Consider the following 6,000-nt stretch of genomic DNA (forward strand, 5'->3'; position numbering starts at 1 on the left):
CATTTCCACCACTATATTTATCATTTACAAGCAGTACAGTATACAAACAGTCAATGAATGGTTTATATAACAATATAATGTATTTATCAGTTTATATTAAGTATTTATTGATTAATTTTGATGCATTTGTCAACACCTATGGACACCTATTACTGAGAGCTGCTGTATAAATAGAAGAATGACAATATAGTAAAACACAGACAGAATATAAAATGTTGTCATAGAAACATTAATTGTTGTTGACAACTAGGCCTACTATACATAACTGCTTGTACATTATAAGCCTGATTGAATATAGTGTGTTATAAACCATTCTATTGAAACACTTTCTGAACTGAGTTAGACCTACAGATAGTAATGGTTTTACATTGTTGTACTCTGTTGTTTTTTCCTGCTAAAAAAATAAAGATAAAGATTTATGTAATGCTTTTAATGGTTAAATACAGGGGACTCCTCTGTGTTTTAGAAAACACACTAACAAGGACACAGTCGGCTTAATACTGGACTCCACCTGCAAAACATTCAAATATATAAAGGAAATTAAATGAAAATGAAGACTCACCAGAATTTTGACGATTTTGCTGTCTCTGAACTCCGCGTCCTGTGTGAGGTAATGGAAATGATTTATTAGTTTGAGTTAATTCAGTAGTTAATTCAGTTTGACAGTAATAAAGCAACAGTATCTCCACACAGAACACTGCAGAACCCAAATCACATTCATTGGTAATGTTTTGTCATGTTCTGTCAACATTTTCAATTATTTTTCTATAATATCTGTGCATGGTGACTACAATATAGTTGAGTATAAGAACTGAAACATTTGGTAAAGATAAAGGTAAAGGTCATGGAGGTGCTGGAGGTGTTGGCGCCTAGACAAAGATTGTGTTCAGCTCTCAAATGATCACATGAAGGAATATCCAATCAGGTGTATGGATTGACAGATGATTTTCACTCTTCACTGTTGTATACTTTGCTACATCCTCTGTTGCTCTTCTTGAACTTCCTTTCATTTTTTCCCTTTAAAGGAATGATTCAGGAAGAGTTTTTCTTTTTCTTAATTGAGGGTCTGATGATCGAGGTTGTGTATCAAAGTACAGATTGTAACTCTCCTGAGCCAAATGTGTGATTGGTGATGTTGGGCTGAATACTTTCTACTGATGAAACAATTCCTATGAAATCAGCCAATTGTGGAGTCTTGACCCCAATATATAAGTTAAATATGAACAGACATAAACTCAGGAACACACAACTTACTCTCTTCATACTAAATGTTTGGCAGCAGATGTAAATCATGAAATTATGAAAATAATTCCTAGAATACTGTGCAGATTAATATGGATGTATATCATGTTTCAACATATTCAAACTGAACTTTAATGAGTTTAATGTCAAAAAATGTGAGGCAGAAATAAGTGACTTACGTTGTCTACGTTTCCACCAGATGAAGAATCCTACACCAGCACCAATAAGAAGAAGAGCACCACCAATAGTAATATATCCTTCAGTTGTTTTCCAAAAACTGTAAATATCTGGAAGAATAAAAGAGAGGCTGAGTTGAGTTTGGGGAGTTAAACAGGCTGCTCTGCAGGTTTAAAATAATAATAATTATTATTTATTGCATTTGTTAAACTTTCCAGTGTACTACAGAACTGTCTATGCAACCTTATTTATAACTGCTTGTTTTCTTACAGCGCTGTCAAACATTTCACTATTTCATATACACGTACAATCTGTCGTTCTACTAAATCAATGGTTTTAATATGAAATAATTTGCTGGCAATGAGTAGTTTCATAAACCTTAAATCATTTTGTACTCAAAACAAAAGCTACAAAGAGGGTAAATAAATGCTAATAATCTGTTTTTTTTCTGAGACGTTACATGACTTACATCACATACTTTCACACAACTCAGTCATCAAAGATATAAACATGACAACAACACAACTGTGAAGAATAATAAGAAAATAAATGTACTTTTTTCTCAGTAACTTTCTATTTTCTGATGTGTTTTCTTCAAAAACCACCATCACAGCAGCTCTCCAGTAATCACATGATCAATCACATGAAGGAACAGCCAATCAGAGTGAGTAACAGTATGTACTTTGTTCATGAGGATGTGGGTTTTTTTTTTTTTTTCTTTTCTTTTTTCAGTTCTTACCTTCTGGTGGTGGTTTTACTTCTGTTAAAAAAGTGATGAAAAGAGTGAAATTAGTCAGACATGTTTGATAAAGTCATGCACAGGTTATTATTGAATATATTCATAACAACAAATATAGATTTATAAATTCCTGCACATCTATTTCATCACATCAGGTTTGATCACTGTCTCTGCACCAGAGGACTGAGTCTACAATGATCATTCTACTTCAATTCAATTCTATGTTTGAAACTGTTTCAAATTGTGGATTTCCTGCATTTGACATGTGGAAACACTTTGCTGTGCACAGTAATGCCTCCACAGCACATATTGTAAAACACTGCATTTAAACAACAAACTGGAATAAATCTGAGTTTCAGTTTAAACTTAGAGTAGTATAGAAAAGACATTTATTACCGTTAGAGACTGGCTGATCCCGTCTGCCTGTTGGGAGATTGAAATAATTTAGTTACTGCTGCTGTATCTCATGTGTAAATGTGCATAGAACCTCTCTTGATTTGAAGAGAGACATATTGTTTCTACTGCTGTGTGATCTCTGCAGATATTTAATAAAGTCAAAGGAAAATATCAAACACAATTGTACAGTAGGGAGTAATGATGATGAATATTCACATTTAGGCTACACACTTGAATCCTCTGTTTTATAGAGGTTGTTTTTTTGTTTTTCTTACCTTCTTCTTTTGGTGTTGGTTTTGGTTTTACATCTTCACTTACAACATCTGTAAGAAAAAAGATGAAAAAACAGAACAAAACTAAATTAATCAGATATGTTTGATAAAGTCATACAGGTATAATTCATTTATCAGTAAACAGTACCAAGTTGTTCTGGTGTCAAATTCTATGTTTGAAACTATTTCAAATTGTGGATTGCTCATTTCAGCACTATGACTAATGACTTTTATAGTCCACTGTGTGCTTTTAGTTAAATAGGACTTTTCATGCAATACTTTCACTTGTAATTGAGTATTTTTATACTGTTGTATTGGTACTTTTACTTCAGTCAAGGATCTGAATATCACTGATCAACAGTCACTGGTCACAGAGTCAGTGGTGATGTTAATTTTGGAAAATGTAGGAGGTGTTTAATGTGCTTACCAAGAGTCAGAGTGGTGCATTTTGTGACATCGTCCTGGGTAATACAACAGCAGTATTTTCCTTTATCCGATGACGTTACGTTGAGGAATATGAGCGAAGCGTTTCCTTCTTTGAGTTCTTCTATGGGGATGGATAATCTGTCTTTATAGTCGACATGGATTGTTGATTTACCTTTTCTAACTTTGTAAATGTCTACACTTGTTCCGTTACTCCACTCCACAAAATCATTTTCGACTTTGATCTTGAACTCTGGGAAACATGGGAGAACGGTGTCTTTGTTGACCACGGCTTCGACCACAGACTGGGTCAACTTAAAATCTTTTGAAGTAGGACATTTTTTTGTCAGACCTATAATATAGAACACAAAGTGACAGTAAGTAGAGACACAGATGTCAGCCATGTCAATATAGAATGACAATGAAGATCGATAGATAGACAGACAGACAGACAGACAGACAGATAGATAGATAGATAGATAGATAGATAGATAGATAGACACCAAAAATGAAGTGTATAAGGAATAGAAACAATTTTAGTATATAAACATAAATAATAATCTGTCACACCGCGGTGAGGTTTGTCTCATCCTGGGGTTTTGTCTCGTGACTTCCTGTTTTATTTTGAAAATTAACTCTCCTCTCGTTTCAGGTCACTTGCCCTTCCTCATGTGTCACCGGTCTGATTGTCTTCCCTGATTCCTGATTGTGTCCACCTGTTCCCCATTACCCTCATGTGTTTTATAGTCTGCGTCTTCCCTTGTCTTGTGCCAGAGTGTCTCGTTCTGTCGTGCACCCCAGCCAGTCTCCACAGTCCATGTTAATCCTAAGCCTTGTTATTGTCATGTAAGCCTGTGTTTTTGCCTCCCTGTGAGTGAATCTTTTTTAATTTTTTTTTAGGGCCTTTTTCTTCCTTGTTAGGAGCGTTTTTGTTTACTAGATTTTCTCCCTGTTTATTTTTGTCGCTCTGTCAGGAAGGTTGGAATCTAATAAAGTCTGCCTAACAGTCCGGCCTTTGTATCTGAGTCCTCATTCTCGTCCAGGTCTGACATAATCAAATAATAAATAATAATAATCATAATCAAATTGTCACAAATCATATTGTTAGAATAAAACACTTTGGCGCTTTTCCACTACACTTCTGTCCCTCCACATCTGTTTCTTTGTCCTGACTTATACTGGCTGTGTTTGCTAATAATAACAATAACAGCAACAATGATAAATGTTAAAGCACTGTTGTAAAGAATTCACAGTGTTAGAGCACATACATTCAACATACACACACACACACTCACTCACTCACACTCAGCGGAGAAAGAAAGGGCTAAAAAGAAAAAGTTGTTAGTACAGGATGCAGCCGTTGAGGGGCTGCAGTCACATTTGGCTGCATCCTGTACTAACAACTTTTTCTTTTTAGCCCTTACTTTCTCCGCTCCACCCATTTCTTTTTCTTGTCTCTTTCTTTTCGCCATGCTTGCTCAATACCATCCGGACCTTCTCTCTCTTTTTTTCTAACAAAACAGGAAAATACTTTAATGACTGACTGAGCAGCCGAGCCAATCATATTTAGCCTCTGACAGAAACATGCATGTCTGGAAACATGGATCAGTTCAATTTGGGAGGGGCCGCTCGTTTCCCCCCCTTAATTTGCAAAACATTAGATTGATCCGGTCTGACGTCCCACCGACTCTGTGCTACCTGCGGCCGGGGCTGTGAGGGCAGCCTGCTGTGGCTCCGCTTTATTAACATCATTAATTTAAAAAAAAAAAAAAAAAAACGCTCCGACCACCGGCCGGTGAGGGCCGGAATAGAGCGGCCGTTCGGGAAAAGTCCGAATTTCCCGATGGTCAGCCCGCCTCATACTGTATGAGAGTGGTGAAATGAACAATGTATAGTAAAGTATATGTGTTTTAAGAGTTGATTTAATGTGACTGACATTTTACAATCAAGACTTTTACTGAGTGGCAAATCATTATGTTGCTGAGTTAAAATGAGTTTGACCAGATTTACGAGGAGTCATTTACTGCTGACTGAGGAGTTGCGATAGTAAATATCACAACTCCTCAGTAAGAAATATATATTCTTAAGAGATTAAAATTTTAAAATCCTTTACCTGCATAGCCAACAAGAGCCAGAAGGGTGAACAAGTTGTTCCAAAAGATGATTTTCATGATCGGTGTTTGTTTGTTTTACCCTTTAAATGGTTACAGTCGATCGAACATCTGTTATGTACCCGTGCATTCGACTGCTGTAACACTTTCTCTTTCAATTTCTCCTGAGTTAACATTACTTGCAGTCAAACAGCCAATCACAGTGACTCATTGTTATATAATCTATTACGCAAACGACAAGTTGAGAAAAACTTTCTGTTGCTTAATAACAGAAAAAACCCTTTAAAAAAGACATTTCTACATGTTTCATTTACCTATGAAATTATTTTGCCAACTCATAATTTTGGGGATTTTGTTATGTTTACAAAAAACACATTTAAATTCCAATACTCACTTCTGGTTGTGGTTTCTCCACTATAACAGCAGATGACATTCCTCACCAAGACTTAAAAAAAAGAATCAGAGCAAGTCACTTTCTTTAACATTGAGACCAAATTCCACATCAGTTTCTTCATACTGACATCGTGAAATAAAATCATTTCATCAATCACCTGAGAGAACAGTTGCACCCAAGTTCCTTCATCCTACAGTCATTGAATGCTACAAAATATTTAGCTGTATCTTATGATGGCCCTTCACA

The sequence above is a fragment of the Scomber japonicus genome, chromosome 22 (assembly GCF_027409825.1).
Source record: "Scomber japonicus isolate fScoJap1 chromosome 22, fScoJap1.pri, whole genome shotgun sequence".
Taxonomy (NCBI): domain Eukaryota; kingdom Metazoa; phylum Chordata; class Actinopteri; order Scombriformes; family Scombridae; genus Scomber; species Scomber japonicus.